Source organism: Pinus tabuliformis, chromosome 1_2 (genome assembly GCF_031772625.1).
Source record: "Pinus tabuliformis cultivar Carrire ecotype Pingquan chromosome 1_2, CPIR1, whole genome shotgun sequence".
NCBI lineage: Eukaryota > Viridiplantae > Streptophyta > Pinopsida > Pinales > Pinaceae > Pinus > Pinus tabuliformis.
Window position 1 is genome coordinate 421,996,561 of NC_142298.1, and position 18,343 is coordinate 422,014,903.

Below are 18,343 nucleotides of genomic sequence, written 5' to 3' on the forward strand. Positions count from 1 at the left end.
CGTCATCCTTACCTTCCTGTCCATCACTGTATCTTCCTGCAACTCATTAAGATATCCAGTTAGTAGGTCATCAACAGAAGGCAATTGACTCTGCTCTTCTGGGTCTTCAATCATTGAAGGTTCAAACAACCTCAAGCAATCTACGTTCACGACTGAGTAGATGTGCATGTAAGCTGGCAGATCAAGGTGAAAAGCATTTTCACTAATCTTCTCAAGTATCCTGAAGGGTCCATACCTGATAGGTTTTAGCTTCTTACCTTCACCTTGCATCATGTCCTTGCTGATATACAGCCAGACTTGGTTTCCAACTTGAAAACTATGCTCCATCCGATGCTTATCATGCCTAGCCTTGTACTTGGCATGGCTCTTTTCCAGTTTTTCCTGTACTGCCTGGTGGATCTCCTGGATCTATTCAATGAACCTAGTTGCTCTGTCCACATCATTGTGTCTATCAACCATGGTATCTTTACCAAAGACAAAATCCAAAGGAGACCTTGGTATGAAACCAAAGCAGGTCTCAAAAGGAGATCTCTGGGTAGAAGAGTGTTTGGCTCTATTGTAAGCATGCTGCACATAGCACAAGTGTTCATCCCAAAGCTTAGGGTGTTTGCTGCAATATCCTCTCAGTAACTAGATCACTGTCCTATTAACTACTTCTGACTGGCCATCTATTTGTGGATGAAAAGCTATGCTTTTCTTTAATTTGGTGTCCATTAGCTCCCACATACTGGACCAAAACTTTCCCACAAATCGGGTGTCTCGATCAGATATAATAGAAGTGGGTAATCCAAAATGAGCCCATACATGTTCAAAAAATAACTTTGCAGTTTGTTCAGCTGTAATCTGTTTACTATAGGGTATCAAAATACACATTTTGCTGAACCTATCCACAACAACATATAGATAATCATGACCTTTCCTAGATTTAGGTAGTCCTCCAACAAAATTCATGGAAATGCTTTCCCAAGGGTGAGAAGGAACTGGCAATGGGGTGTACAAGCCTAGTTTTCTGTTACTGGGCTTCCTTTTAGCACACATAGCACATCCCTTTACATATCTAGAAATTGTCTCACTCATTCTTGGCCAATAGCAGAACCTTTGCAGCTATGCAACTATTTTACTTACCCCAAAGTGACCTGATATCAGAGAAGTGTGTGCTTCGCTAATTATCTTTTCTCTCTCAGTTTGTGGAATGTAGAGTTTCCCACAATGATATAAAAGTCGGTCCTTCACATGATAGTCCAATTCTTCTACTCTTTTGCCTTAACTCAAATTTGCATATACATCTTTAAAGTCGATGTCCTGAGCATACTATTCTATGTAGCTTTCATGCAGCACAGAATTATGCTTAAGTATGGTAGATGCATTTATAATGGGTCTAGATAACATGTCTGCAACCTTGTTATGTATGCCCTTTTTATATCTGATGACTAAGTGAAACCGTTGTAGAAAACCCATCCATCTATAATGTCTTGATTGTAGCAACTTAGTTTGGGAGTGTAGGTATTGAAGTGGCTGATGATCAATATGTATTACTGTTTCTTTGCCCATTAAGTAATGTTTCCACTTTTTCACACTCTGAACTAATGCATACAATTCCTTATCATATGTAGGATAGTTGACTACTGCAGGATTAAAAGTCTCAGAATGATAACATATGGGTTTACCGTGCTGTGTCAACACTGCTCCCATGGCATAGTCATTGGCATCAGTTTGGATCTCAAATGGTCTTTGTAGATCTGGCAGTGCTAGTACAGGTGTTGTACTAATTTTTTCTTTCAAGGTGTTGAAGGCTTTTTGTTGTTTGCCTCCCCACTCAAACACTTTGTTCAATCCTGTCAAAGCATGTAAGGGAGCTGCAATTGAGGAAAAGTTTGAAATGAACTTCCTCCAATACTGTGCTGCTCCTAAGAAGCTTCTCACTTCTGTAGCAGACTTGGGTTTAGGCCAGTTTACAATGACTACCACTTTAGAGGGATCTATTTTCAATTCACCTCCTCTTACTATATGACCCAAATAATTTAGAGAGGTTTTTCCAAATTCACATTTGGAGAGTTTAACATAAATTTTTTCTCTTTTCAAAACATCTAATGTCTGCTTAACATGCTTTAAATGTTCTTCCCACGTTTTACTAAAAATTAGAATTTCATCCTGATACACAATAACAAAATCATCAAGAAAAGGTTTGAGTACAACATTTATTAATCTCATGAAAGTAGCAAGGGCATTGGTTAAGCCAAAAGGCATAACCAGCCATTCATACAATCCCTGCTTTGTTTTGAAAGCAGTCTTCCATGCATCTTGCTCTGCAACTCTGACCTGATGATATCCACTGTGCAAATCCAGCTTGGTGAAATAAACAGCTTCCTTCAATTGATCTAAAAGATCATCTATGCGAGGAAGGGGATAACAATTTTTGATTGTTATCTTATTCAGTGCTCGATAATCAATGCACATTCTCCACGAGCCATCTTTATTTCTCACCAAAATGATTGGTGACCCACATGGTGATATGCTAGGCCTGATGAACCCTTTCTCGAGTAACTCTTGCACCTGCTTCTTGATTTCAACATTCTCTAAAGCAGATAACCTGTACATTCCAATGTTAGGCAAAGGAACATCTTTCTGCAAAATAATATCATGTACTATTCCCTTTTTGGGTGGCAGACCTTTAGGTTCTTGAAACAAGACATCATACTCTGAAACAATCTTTTCTATATCAGCTTGTTGATTAGAATTACAGCCCTCAAATACATTGGTTTTATCAGCTTTCTTTTCCTTTACAACCATTAGTAAGAACTGTTTGCATGAATTTATCATTCTTTTCATCTGTCCTGAGTTTATGAGAGTATAATTATTCTTGAGCTTATGAGCTCTTACAAAGTATTCGATTCCATCTTTAACAAGTAGATACTTGTTCTCGGCTCTATAGAAAATATCCTTTCTATCATACAAGTAACGACTTCCTAAAACAATTCCACATATATCCAAAGGAATTATATCTAACTCAACCTCACCTACAAATGCTGACCCAAAAGAAAACTTGAGTTTGCACTATCTAGTCACTTGTAGTTGTGCTTTATCATTCAACCATCTTAATGGGTATGGCTTCTTATGAGGTGTAGTTTCTAATCCTAATTTCTTTACAATTGCTTCAGAAATCAGATTTACTTGTGAGCCACTATCAAACAAAGTATCAATCTTTTGATTTTTGGAAACAACTCGAATATGGAAAAGCTCATGCCTTTTTCTCTCATGTTCTTCATCAATAATAGATTGAGTAGAATTACTAGTAGATGCTTCAGAATTCTTACCTTTTATACCTGTGGTTGCAATGATTGTTTCATCTCCCGAGTCTGACCCCAAATCTTTCTGAATAGCTGTAGCAGTCTTATTCTTCTTGCCCTCAAACTTCTTAGGTATCAGCTCTGGATGCAGAATCCAACAGTGCTCATCATCATGCCCCTCCTTTTTACAGTGAGTGCATGAGGCTTTGCCTTTCTGTGCAGTGTTAACCTTCCTTGCTTTCCACTTCTGCTTTCTTTTCTCCTTGCTCTTGCTTACAATGGGTTGGGATGGTCCCCCAACTTCTGGATTTCCATTCTTCCTCTAGCTTCTAGATGAATAGCTTGTACAGATACCTCATCTATACTAGTGGGATTAAACATGAGGATGGTATGCCTCATGTAGCTGTGTAGACCACCAATGTACTTCAAAAGAGTTTCTAGTGAGTCTAATGAAATACCCAACATCAATGCTCTCTTTCTGAACTCTTGAGTATACCCTTGTACACTTTTCCCTTTCAACTGCTGAAGAGTTTGCCAACTCATCATGGCTTGTTGCATGTAGGCCAATGGATAGAACTACTTCTTGATTGCAGTAACAAATTCACTCCAGACAGAGATGGTCTTACCTTGCTTCCTCATATCAGCTTGGGTTCTGCCTTCCCACCAAACCAAGGTAGTGCCCTCTAGGCGAAGGCTTGCCAGCTGAATCTTGCTCTTGTTTGAGTCTATATTTTATACTCTGCAATACACATCAATTTTTCTAATCCAATTGTCCAACTTTTCACCATTTAGCTCTCCATCATATATAGGCAAATCAAATTTAACATCTAACTTAATCAAAGATGCTTTCTTATTATGCACAAGGCTACTAGGAGGTGTAGGGAAGCTTTCTTCTTTTCCCTTTCCTTTTGAGTGGTCATGGGAATGAGATTCATCTTCTTCTTTATCTTGCTTAGAGCCTGATGAATCTTCACCCTTATGCTTTCTAAAGTCCCTATAAATTTCTTCAACCATAGACTTTATAGCTAGGAAACTTTCTATGAATTGAGGGTCTGTCCCTATAGAACCTTCTTCTGACATTGTCTTCCGAGAATAGACTCTCCCAATTTCAGGATTAGTTTCCACCAATTCTCCTTCTCTTAATTTGAGCTTTGATCTAGTGAGCATTCACAGCTAAACCAACACAAGCTTGTCTAACCTTGATCCAGGTGGATATTGGTGGCCACCTGCCAAGTCCACCTAGACCCCCACCATTGTCCCTCTTGACATTTTCAGTTTCCTTAATTATAGCACAATTTACTATTTTTAGCAGTTTTCGGGTCCTGAACTTCCGGAGCCGTTTTGAGGCCCTAAACGATGTTTTTTGGGAAATCCTGTGTTATAGTCCTCAGAAAGATCTTTTCAACGGGCTATCATGCGCGTAAAACGGAGATCGTATGCCAAAGTTACGACCCCGGGAAGTTGATGTACCAATTTACCCAAACGGGGCCCATAGTTTGGCGTTTTCATCTTCTAGGGTTAGGTTTTGGAATGTTTAGGGTTTTCCATTGTTTCTCAATAATAAATAGGCCTTCGAGCCTCATTGTAAAGACAGTTCGGAACAGTTCAGAGGCATGTAGCCGACACATCTCTTCTCAGAGATAAGCTACCATCGCCCTAGCTGGGTCATTTCTATTTGTAAGCATATTTCAGTATTCTCCATTAGTGAAATGAAGTATTATTTCCGCTGTATCTCTGTTTTTATGGTTATCGCATCTCTGTATTTATGGTTATCTCTGTAATCTATTGCGTTCCTACTTAAATCCGGATCAAACCTTACAGCCTAGAGCTCTGATACCACTTGATTTGATAATCACCCTACGAGTGACCTCATCTGAAGATTTATTAAAAAAAAGGTATTACAGACCATGTGTTGGTGTGTGTTCTGTGTTATTAAAATAACGGATCGATCAGATTACCAATACACATAAAATAAATTTAGAGACAACAGAGAAATACAGTAAGCAACACAAAGACACAAGCAGTTTTTAATAAGGAGTTCACCCTATTCTCCAGGGCTACATCTCCAGTCCAGCTTCAGTGGTGGCCTTATTTTATTTTGTCATACAACAGAGAAATTACAATACAGGGACTCAAGGTGAGTTCTCCTGAAGCAGATTTTTCTTGGCAGGGTGGTTCTTGGATTCCCCAAGCTACTCGGAGTACATAGACTCTTGTCCTTCCTACCAACTCTGTGACCCTCGGTCTACAGTGGAAAGAGCCAACTATGATGCTCAATATGGACAGATTCCTCTATGGGAAGGCTTGATTCTTCAAGCTCTCTAGTGCTCGATGCTGCCTGTGGTCAGCTCGGCCCTCTGTCTCCTTTGCTTGGCTTTACTACTCTCTGTGCTCAGTCCTCCTCTCAGGGTTCACTGTTCACTGTCTCTCTTGGTCGCTTGGACTCCTCTCATTCAACTATCATTGTTCATGGCTTTAGCCATTCGATCTCCATGCCCGTTCGGTTCCTCTCCTGCCTGCGTCAATTTGCCTACCGCCTGCGTGCTTGGAGTTCCCTGTTCGGCGTTAGCATGAACGCTTGGGAAGTAGCCACGTGTCTCCATCGAAACAGCGCCAGCGTGTTCGTCGATTCGTTTCTTCAGTTATGTCATGGATACGTCCTTTCTCCACCATGGCAGTCAACGGATTCCAAATCTCCTTAAATCATGGCTTAATTCCCTATCGATTCTGCTTCTATCTATCGGGTGCAATCTCAGCTGTCTGATCTGGGCTCCTCAAGATCTGATGTCATTTGCACGTCGAGCATTGTTGACTTGCTCGACTGATAACGCGCGATCACGGCGGTTTTTCTCTCACCTCCGCTACCACGCGTCGATCGTTGAGTGTGATCGCTCCGCTTTCTCCAAAACCGCTTACTGTTCAAGGGCGCCCCGATCAAACCATCGGTTTCCAGGTTGTGGGTCCCACCTTCGTACGATGGCACTTTATGTTTCTCCGCCCACGGTTCTCTGGCTCCCAACGTGACTGAGTGCTTAAGGCTCTAGGCGCTAATCTTGCATCGAAAATCAGCTCCTTTTCCCGTTCCGGGGCTCCTAGGGGCTACATCGACCTCCTACGTAGTCTCCATGGGCCTTGGTCAGCGCGCTTTGACCGAGGTCCTCATCGTTTTGCATCGGCTACCATGGCCACTAGTTCAGGGTGTTTTCGATTGCTGTTTTGGATTCTTCAAGGATTTGTTTCATCCCGATACAGTCAAGGTTCTTGACAGTCGTTTATGGATCCGATTTGGATCACATTATGGGGTTGATCATTAACTTATAAGTTCTAGCGTAGGTTTGGAAGATAACTTTTTAGCTTATTGGACTATGTGGGCCCCTCAATTCTCCTAGGATCAAGGCATTAGGAGGAATTGGGGTGGGTTGTTGTAGTAGCTACGCCACCTATTTAAGTTTACCAAAATATTTGGTTAGTTCTTTAGTCCAAGAAAATTCTTCCTTCTTCAATAATTTTATTATAGGTGTTGCTATTTGACCATAAATATTGACAAATGTTTAGTAATATCCTATCAATCCTAAGAATCTTCTAAGTTTCTTCAAGGTCCTTGAGATTGACCATTCCATCATAGATTTGATTATGTCAAGGTCCACTTTAACACCTCATGAGATATAATATGACAAAAGTATTCCACTTTCGAACCCCAAAGGCACACTTAGAAGGATTTGCATATAGTTGTTGTTCTTCCAATAGTGTTCAAACCCTATTAACATGTTGTACCTTCTATTCCTAGGATTTTTTTTAGATTAGTATGCCATCAAAAAATACTAACAAAAATTTTCTGAGGAAGGATTTGAAGATATAATTTATCAAGCTTTGAAATGTTGAAGGTGGCATAGTAAGTTCAAGTGGCATAAATCTCATAATGACCTTCATGTATCTTCTATCTCTAGTTCTTAATCTTGTTCCTCTTCATAGTCTATGTAGAATAATTTCTTCTCATGGCATTTGTGCCTCTTATTGTACTTATTGTCACAATTGAAAAATAGTCCTCGCTCTTCTTTGATCCATTTGCTAAGGTGTCCACCTTATCAGTTGAATGAGGTTAGGAGAGGCATTAGGGGAATTTTCAAGTATAAAATGGGTCTTCTAAGGAAAATAATAAAATAATAAAATAAGAGATGAATTTTTAAAGAAAAAGAAATAGAAACACTTTTTTTATTGTACTGTTGGCTTATCTCCTTATAGGTTTACTCAAATTTCAAGTGTAGACACCGGGTGAATACAAAATTAAATTCCACATCTGACGTGTACCCACTTTGCATACTTTTGACTAGACCCACATCGAAAATATTGAAAATACATGAAAAAAACATGTTCAACACACCTTTTTAATGTATTTTCAACCTTTTTCGGTGTGGGTCTACTCGTAAGTATGAAGAGTGGGTACTCATGATGAGTGCCAGTATTGTAGCAAGGATGTTGCAACTCCTGGGCTACCAGCTTTACTTATCAACCCAGGGTTCGTACAAACTTGGAGGTGACAATGCTACATGCACAAGTAGAAGTGAAGGTCTTACCTGTTATCACTTGCTCATCTGGTGAGAGACCCCAGGGGTTCCAAGCCAGACTTATATAGAGTCAGAAGAAGCTTGATTCTTTGATGGAAGAAGAGAAAATCTATTCTAAGAGAGCTACTCTACTGCAATAATGAAGAAAACAACATGTAATGCTAAATCACACCGTATCCCAAACCATTTAAATAGTTATGCTAAGCAGAGTTGCTAAATCAGCACTAACCTAATTTTTCTATCTAAGTTACAGAAGTAAATAGCATCAAACCATACTAATGTGTAAGCAAGGAAACTAAACTAAATTTGTTTTCACTTTTTTGGTAAAATCAAGCATGCAAGTTAATTGTTCTTGTAGACGTGATAGGTGGATGGAAGGTGGTTGAGGATGGCTAGAAGGAGTATTGCGATGATCAAACAATGTTGGAGTCTGATTGAATAACCAAATCTAAGCTCAGGAGTGGCAACATTTAAAGAATACGCAGAACAAAGTTCAGGAAGGAGTCAAGCGGAAGAGAAATCGAAGATCGAAATCAGTGGAAGGGAGACGTAATGAAGCAGCAGTGCATGGGAACCATTGGATCAGTCAGATCAACGAACAATATAAACAGAAGATGAGCAGCGGAGATCGTATCACAGGAGATTAAGTGAATAGATGGACGAACAAGACTAATGGAAGATGAGCGGCGGAGATCTTATCACAGGGGATTAAGTGAATAGATGGATGAACAAGATTAATAGGAGATGAATGGCGGAGATCTTATTGTAGGGGATTAAGTGAATAGATGGACGAAAAGGATTAACGAAAGATGGATGGCAGAGATCTTATCGCGGGAGGTTAAGTCAATAGATGGACGAATAGGATTAACAAGAGATGAATGGTGGAGATCTTATCGCGAGAGGTTAAGTCAATAGACGGATGGATCACATCAAGTCACATGTCGACAGAAGGGTGGAAAATGTGTGGAATGATGGAGCAGGTTTTCGTAGGTGGTACCTCAAAGCTGTAAGCGGAATTCCTAAATTTTACGCGATTAGCCTAAGTGAGTGACACGTAGCACGAGAAAACCACTTTTCTCGCGTGCTCTCGAGTGGATATCAGTCGTGCAAGAATTCGTGCGAGATTGCGCGATAGCCATTGGATCATGCAGGATTGATCAATGGTGGAGATCGGCCAAGCTAGTTGGCGATCGGGTGACACGATAGCCGTTGGATCAGGTGAGGCAGATCGATGGTGGAGATTTGGAGCACCTAAAGTCAAACGTTGAAATGAATATGCATGCAGTTGACAGTGATTGGCCAGGTTTGTTGTGGATCGAACGGTAAGGAAATCTACGAGCATAATCTGATTAAGATGTGATTTATTAGCTTCCACATATATTATGCATGGAGAAAGTGCTAAAGGAAATGAGAATATGAGTGAGATCTTATTACAGAAAGAGAGTGATGGAAAAATATGACGATAAAATGAACCAAGTATTGAATCAAGACGACAAACTCCCAAAGCTCATGCAAGAACTAGAAATCTGTGTTTTTGGGGTTGCTGAAGGGTCTCTTCCTCAAGTCATGGTCCCAGAGGGAGGAGGTGAGGTCGAGACACCTGCTGACAACCTTATGGTGACATTTTTCTCCTTTCTAACCTGCTAATTGAAAGAAGGAACAAATGGAAGCAAAATAAAACACAACCAATCTACACTACACTGTTGTAATGGAAATGTAGCTAGTTAAGAAAATGAACGATTAAACCATGAATCTATGTGCTACATTGTTGTAATGGAAATGCAGCTACTTAAGCAAATGAACGATTAAACCATGAATCTACGCTAGCATACATGTACAATAAAGAGGAGCCTTAGCTGCTAGGGTTGGGCCCTAACCCAAGAGCTTCAGCCCTCTAAGTTAACTCAGTGCTGGCTCAAAACAAAACTCATTCTTATTATCAAAACAATGGATTACATAAAAAACTATCACAAGTCTTGCAGCTTGAAAATAGAGTAAAGTTTTACAATAAAAAATCTGAATCCTACTAAGGTCCTAGGCCTCTCTACTTATACATCTGAAGTCTCCAACGACTTCCTTAAAATTAGGGAGGCTCGGCTCCCAAACTCGAGATAAACTAGTGCTTTGACTTTCACTTGCTCAGCTGCCTTCTAGTCCTCATGATTTGGCTAGTTGCACTCCGAGCTGATGGAGGAATATTCGAATGGGGGGGTAGTAAATGAGGAGGATTTACCTCCTATAATTCCTCTCCCTTGTCCCATTCGAGTTTTGACCAAGGTCTTTGCCAAAATTCCTTGCTTTTATCCTTTAATCCTACATTAAATGCACATTAGATCACAAAGAAAAATATCCAACTCTAACTCATCTCATAAACAAAATATAATCAAAAGTATGCAATAAGTTGTGAGAATAGTTGGTTTGACTAAGCTAGGAGGTGAATTAAGGCCCATATAATTACCCAATGATGAAGCTTATCAACTCATTGGATGTGGAATTTAATGTTGCATCCAACGACTGTCTACATTTGACATTTGAGTAAACCTATAAGGAGATAAACTGAAAATACAATTTAAAAATTTGATTTTCTTCTTTTCACTCCAAAATATTTACCCATTAGGATGACATCATCATCTTGAATCCTATTGGTTATCTTAAAGTTAATTTTTTTAATACATTTTTTTAGATTCATTTTTGAACTAAAAATTCCCCTAATGGAGTGTGATTTTATTTATTGTTAGTGACCACTCTTCTAGTAGCCATATTTTTACTTTCAAATTTCCTTACCAAAATGAAATCATGCTCTAGGGATTTAGGATCAAAGAGACACAAGTCATGTTAGATGGTTTACTTTAAAGTTCCCATAAAGAGGTCTAAAAAATTATCTTCTAAAATGTTATTTACCATGAGACTCAACTTTTGGAATTGATGAATGTATTGTGTAACTAAATCCTTTTGCCAAAGATTTACCATTGACTAAATAATGCATTTTTCTTAATATCACCATAATGTCCTATCATTTCCTCTATAAAAATGGACCAAGACACAATAGAGTACTTTTTCCTTTGGAAAATTCATTTATCCCATACAAATTGATCTTGTTCTAAAAGCATGGATGCAATATTTACCTTTTTTAAGGTTGTCACTTTGTTTATATCAAAGTATTGCTCCATATGGAATGTCCATGTTATAATATCATTATCATAAAACTTCCTCATATTTATCTTTGGAATGAAGTAGTTCCTTGATGTTTCCTTGAAGCTATAATGGTATGGATCTTGGAGTGAAAAATCATGGCTATGGTTCTATGACTGAATATTTCTGCTCTCCAATTGTGATCAAACATTCCCCATGTGTGATCGAGTTCCAGTACAATTGTTATGTTGGGCATGATGGTTTTCTACCCATGTTTTTTTGCACATGGGTTTGAGCATGATGTTTTTTTCCCATGGTATTTTGTAGATTTGGTCAAGGAAACTACGATTATGTTCTAATCTAGGGTTAGTGGATTGCACTTTATGAATGCTTCAACATGTATATATATGTATTGTAACATTGAAAGGAATATAATGAAAAATCAATTTGGCAGTCATGGTTTTGGGATCCATAGGAAAATATTTGTATATTTATTTTAAGTTCTCACCATTGTATTTTTTTTCTGCTTTAAGAATTCATTTGCAAGTAATTTTTGTACAGGGTTAAAACCTACATTTGGTATCAGAGCAATTTCGGCTTCAAGCAGACACCTTTGCTGGGGTTTTTCTTAGGCGTGTGGTAGACCCTGTTCAGTGGGAGATCTATGGGATCGATTCTTGTGGTGAAAGAAGATGACAAACAATAGAAATATAGAGATCGAGAAATTTAATGATCAGAGTTTTGAGCTATGGAAGCTCAATATGGTGAATATTTTGGTGGACTGAGATCAGTGGATTGATGTACATCCAGGCATGACACCAACAGGAATGTCGACAAAACACTGGGTGGAGTTAGATTGGAAGGCGAAGAGCACAATATGAATATGTCTCTGGGATTCAGTATTTTTGAATGTATCAGGGTAAGCTACAACGAAGGCTTTATGGGACTAGTTAGGGACTTTATACTAATCTAAGTATATAGTGAACAAACTATTCATGCGGAAAAAGTTGTATAACTTGAGGATGAAGGATGGAGACTCAGTGACAGAACATACGAATGCCTTTAATACTGTGGTAAGCCAGTTGTTATCTATTGATATAAATTTTTTAGATGAAGATAGGTGCATCATTTTGATGTTCTCTACCAGATTTGTGGGATAGTCTAGTTGTTGCTATAGGTAGCAATACAACTACCTTGAAGTTTGATGAAATAGTCTCATCCTTATTGTCAGAAGAGATGAGAACAAAAAATATAGAGAGCTAGAATGGAGATGCCTTGTCTGTAAGAGGATGGTTCCATAACATAAACATAAATAAGTCCTCAAGTGGGAGATCTAAATCTAAAGGGAAATCTAAATCTCCAAGAAAATCTGTAAAGGTATGTTGGAAATGTGGAAAAGAAGGGTATTACAAAAAGTATTGTTAATCTAAAAATCCTAATAAAGGAAAGGGATTTGATGATGCTCTTTCTACAGAAGCAAAAACCATCTGAGATGAAGGTGGGGATGTGCACTTGGCTTCTTCTTCAAGTACACATGTAGATCATGAGGCATGGTTGATTGACTCAGGTGCATCCTTTCACTTCACTCCCCATAGGGAGTGGTTCTGCGAGCCTTAGGGGATGATGGGAAGGCCAAAGTCATCGGATGGGGAAAATTCAAGTTGAAGTTGCAAGGTGGAATGATTAGAACACTTCCTGGTGTTTTTCATATTCTTGCATTGGCCAAGGATCTGATTTTTGTAAGCAAGATGAATGACGCAGGTGTAAAAAGAGTGTTCAAGAAAGATACTTGCAAGATGGTTCAGGGAGCATTGGTATTGATGCAGGGAGTTAGGATTGGAAATATGTACAAGCTTTTGGGTAGCACTATTATTTATGGGTGCAAAAATTACATGGTTCCTAAAAGTGGAGCATAAAATATGGTGGTCTCTAGAGAAAATACCATGTTATGGAATCAAAAGCTTGGACATATTGGAGAGAAAGGTCTTCGAATACTCCATGGTAATGGTGCGGTATAAGGTATGTCTAATTTCTCTCTAAATTTCAATTTCTGTGAATATTGTGTATATGGGAAGCATAATAAGGTGAGTTTTCCCTTCAAGTGTTAAGAGGGTGAAAGAGATATTATAAATTGTGCACATTGATGTGTTTAAACCTGTGTCAGTTCCATCATTGGGTAAGTCTGTGTACTTTGTCTCATTTATAAATGACTTCTTGAGGAATACATGGATATATTTCCCTAGGAATAAATTTGAAGTCTTTGGCAAGTTTAAAGAATTTAAGGCTCCGGTTGAAAATTAGATAGAGAAAAAGATCAAGGTGTTGAGGACAAATAATGGTGGATAGTTCTACAAGAAGGAATTTGATGAGTTCTATAAGAAGTGTGGTATAGCACAGAAGAATACTACTCCATGCACACCTCAAAAAAATGGATTTGTAGAAGGAATGAATAAGACATTGATGGAAAAGGCAAGAAGCATGCTCAGTGGTGCAGGGTTAGGACAAGAATTCTAGCAGAGGATGTGGATACTGCATGTTACCTGTTTAATAGATCACCTTCATTAGCGTTAGAGGATAAGACTCCACATGAGATATGGACTAGTAAGAAACCCTCTCTCTCGAATCTTAGGGTATTTGGTTGTGATGCATATGTACATGTTCCAATTTAGGAGAAATAAACCAAGATGGATATTAAATATGAAACGTGCATCTTTATTGGGCATAGGGATGGTTTAAAAGGCTATAATATTTGGAACCAAAAAATAAGGAAGGTTGTGTACAACCAATATGTGTTGTTTAGAGAGGTGAAGGATGTTATTAAACATGAAGTCCTACCAAAGGAACCTTAAAAAGATAGAGCTTGATAGGAAGGAGGAAAAATCAAACTCTACAATAGAACAAGAATTAGAAGGGGAAGAGCCACAAACTCCAATTTTGAGAAGATAAGTTTGAAAGAGAAGACAAAGAGGTATAGCCCATCTTCTTCTGTTCAAATTTTGCTTTATCTATTATTGATGATGATCCCAGAACTATCAGGGAGGCAGTGGATTCAGAGGATGACCAACTCTTGAAAGAGGTGATGGTTGAAGAAATGGAATCTTTGGACAAAAATGAGGCTTGGGATCTGGTGGAGTTGTCGGCTGGAAGGAAAACTATTGGAATCAAATGGGTGTTTAAGAAGAAGATGAATGCATAAGGAAAGGTGGAGAAATACAAAGCTTGGTTGGTAGCGAAAGTTTATTCCTAGGTGTGGGAATTGATTTTGGTTATATTTTTTCTCCTGTTGCCAAGTTAGCTTCTATTAGATTGATTTTGTTTGTTGTTTTGCTTTTGATTTTGAGGTAGAACAGATGGATGTGAAGACAACATTTCTTCACATTGATTTAGAAAAAGAGATATACATGAAGAAGCCTAAAGTATTTTCAATGAAGGGTAAGAAGGAGATGGTATGCAAGTTAAAAAAGTCTTTGTATGGGTTAAAATAGTCCCCAAGGATGTGGTATCATAAATTTGATACATATATACAAGGACTTGGATTCACAAGGAGAAAACAGGATCACTATGTGTATTTTAAATTAATTGGTGACCATGCTATTTATTTGGTATTGTATGTGGATGATATGTTGCGATTGGAAATGACAAAGAAGTTATCCAGGATTGAAGACCCAATCGTCCTCCAAATTCGACATGAAGGATCTTGGTGCTACAAACTATATTTTGGGCATGAAAATTAAATGAGATCAAGCACAGAGGAAGCTCTATTTAAACCAGAGGAAGTATGTTGAGACAATATTGCAAAGGTTTAATATGAAATATAGTAAACCAGTGAAGGTTCTATTCATGTAGGTGTAAATTTATATGTTGAACAATGTCCTAAGACATCAGAAGAGGAAGATGACATGTCTCGTGTTCCATATACGAGTGCAATTGGTAGCCTGATGTATGAAATGGTATGCACTAGACCAGACATTGCACATGTAGTGGGAGTATTCAATAGGTTTATGTAAAAATAGAGGAAGGAGCATTGGACAACAATGAAGTAGGTTTTCAGGTATTTCCGTGACACTAGTGATTCTGGTTTGTGCTACCAACGAAGACCAGGATTGGACAAAATTTTGGATATTCGTGGCTTTGTTGATGCAAATGGAGTTGGAGATCTAGATCGCAAAATATTTACAAGTGGGTATGTGTTTAAACTATTTGGAGGAGTAGTTAGTTGGATGAGCAAGAGATGATTTATAATGGCACTTTCAACTACAGAGGTTGAATACATGGCAGTCACTCATGCAAGGAAGGAGTTTGGTTGCAAAAATTGTGTTCAATTATGGGGTTGGTACAATGAGCTATAATGATAGACTATGACAACCAAAGTACAATTTTATTGGCAAAGAACCCTACTTATCATTCAAAGACAAAGCACATTGATGTAAAGTATCACTTTGTGAGGGATATCGTTGAAGAGAAAAAGGTGTTGTTGGTAAAGGTGGACACTTTGAAGAATGTTGCAAATGAATTCACAAAGTCAGTGAGAATTGAGAAGTTTTCTTGCAGTAGAGAAACAATGGGCATTATAGCCCTAGACCAATGACTAATATATCTTGTGATCTCATGTGTGGAAAGAAAACAACAAGTGGGAGATTGTTGGGTATGCGTTATATTATTTCCACGACCAGCCCCGAAGTAGTTTTTTTGAGGTCCAGGGCAACACCACCAATTGTTTTTTGGGCGGTTTTGTGCATGGTTTTATCGCATGGTTTTGGGCATGATGGTATTTTGTAGATCTGGTTAAGGAAACTATGATTATTTTCTAATCCAGGGTTAGTGGATTGGATTTTATGAATGCTTCGACATATATATATATATATATATATATATATATATATATATATATATATATATATATATATATATATATATATATTGTAAAATCAATCTGGCAATCTCGATTTTGGGATCCAGGGTGAAATCTCTATGTATATTTGTTTTATGTTCTCTCCGTTGTATATTTTTCTATTTTAAGAATTTGTTTGCAGGTAATTTCTGTATACAGTTAAAACCTACATGTTCTCCTTATTTTCATGATTTCATTGAATCTCTATATCTACTTTAGGAAGCCTCTCTAAGAGAAGATTTTCCATGTAATTCATGGTTTTTTGTATTTCTTCCTTGACAAATTTTTATATTCTTCCTTTGATTTTTGTATTTCTTCCTTGGTTTCCTCCATCTTTTTTTTCCACATTTTTCATTGATCTTTGCATTTATGACAACTAACCTTCCAATATGGATAACTAATACTAGGCATATTGTATTTCTTCATGATTCATGAATAAGAATTTTGGAGGTTTAAGTGCCGAAGTAACTTTTGAAGAACCTTTAGGAGCCTTATGAGTGAATACTAATTTTCTTATTTTTCCTCTTTATCACAAATTTTGAATCACCAAAATAGATCTTCCAATCAAAAGTTATGTCAATTGTAAGTTACATGCCTTTCAAAACCCTAATTTGTAGATTATATGGATGTTTGATCTTTGTCCTGCGATATATCTAAAATTTGAGCCCTTCTAAATCTAAAATTTTGATATGCAGTACTTTGATATGTCTTCCCTACAATTCCATAGGTTAGACAAAATTTGATGTGCAAAGTGAAAATTATTGTAGATTTCTAGAACTTTATTTTTGTGGGTTTCTTCCTTAGAGAAAAATTGTATAGCATGCTAGGTGTCCAATTTTTTAAATACAATTCTGAAATTTTTATCTAGGGTATCTCAGTATGTCTTCTTAAAACCCTAAAAATTTCATAGTCTGAAACTTCTCTTGGAAAAAGTTACAACACAAATTTTAAGATCACTTATTTGAAACTAATTTAAAGTCTATTCACAAACCCTAACTTCCATAGTGTATATCTCTAAACATGCATCAAACCAAAATTGAAAAAATTTACTAGTTATTCTACGAAATATCTCCTTAATATTTGAAATTTTTCATGGTTTGAAGTATTCTATATAAAAGGTTATAGTGAAAATGCCAAGATCACACACTTTGAACTAATTTTAGAATCATTCACACACGCTAACTTCCATAGGTCACATCTCCAAAAGTATATCCAAACCAAATCTGAAATTTTGATGAGATGTACATTGGGATTTATCCTCAATTTTCTCAAAATTTCATATTATGAAGTGTCCTAGAAATTTTTTTATTATGAGAATTCCAAGATCCATCATTTGAAACTAATTTTAGGACCATTTAGAAACCCTAACTTCCATAAGGTGTATTAAACAACAATGAAATAGAATATGAATTTTTTATCAGGTGTACTTGAAGATATCTCCCCAATTTTCTCAAAATTTCATGGTCAAAATCTTCACAAAAATTATATGTAGTGAAAGATCCACAATGGCTCATTTGAAGCAGAAAAACCCTAGGTTCATATGCTCTGATACCAAATGTTATGAACCATGCACCTTAAAAAATATAAGAAGCTAATAATTGCAGTATACTTCAAGGGGGAAACCTCATTTTAAAATGATGCAATGTATAAGACAAAAGTTGATGATTCTAAGACTAGTTCTCCTTGGTATATGTACAAGAGACAAAGAACAATGAAAGATTATGACCGACATAACAATATCACAATGGAAATGTAATAACCCAATATTTAGAGCTCATTTAGGGATTAAAATTTAACATTTATATCATATTTTTGTTTTTCATTATAATTTACATAGTTTCAAACTAAACCATAAATACAAAATTCATATTATTAATGTATTTTTGAATTTAATTTTCATAACCATACACCTTAAAAGTGATAAGAAACCAATAATTGCAGCCCACTTTGGAAGGAAACCTCCTTTTACAATGAATACGATGCATAATATAAGAGTTGATGATTCTAAGACTAGATCTCCTTGGTATATGTATAGGAAACAAAGAGTACTATGAAAGATTCTTGTTATAAAAAACAATATATCAATAAAAATGTAATAATCCAATATCTAGGATTTAATAAGGGGTTTTAGAGTTATCATAAATTATTTGAATTGGATAATTATATTGTTTTTCATCTATCTTGATTCTTTACAATGGAAAAATTGGAGAAATCATCTCGCGGGATCATGACAAGACCATTTTTACCAACTCAACCCATTTCGCAAATTGGGGTATAAAACATTTTGGGAGAATTTTGAGATGAAATGAAACTTTTTATGGGTAAGACTTCATTGCCATAGTGGGGCACCATTTTTTCCTATTCTATGCATAGGGACCTTTCCAAATGGTGCAAGGATCACCCCCATTGGAGTCTATATCCAAAATCTATGCCACTTGGAAGTTTCCCTTCATGTTTTGTTCACCATA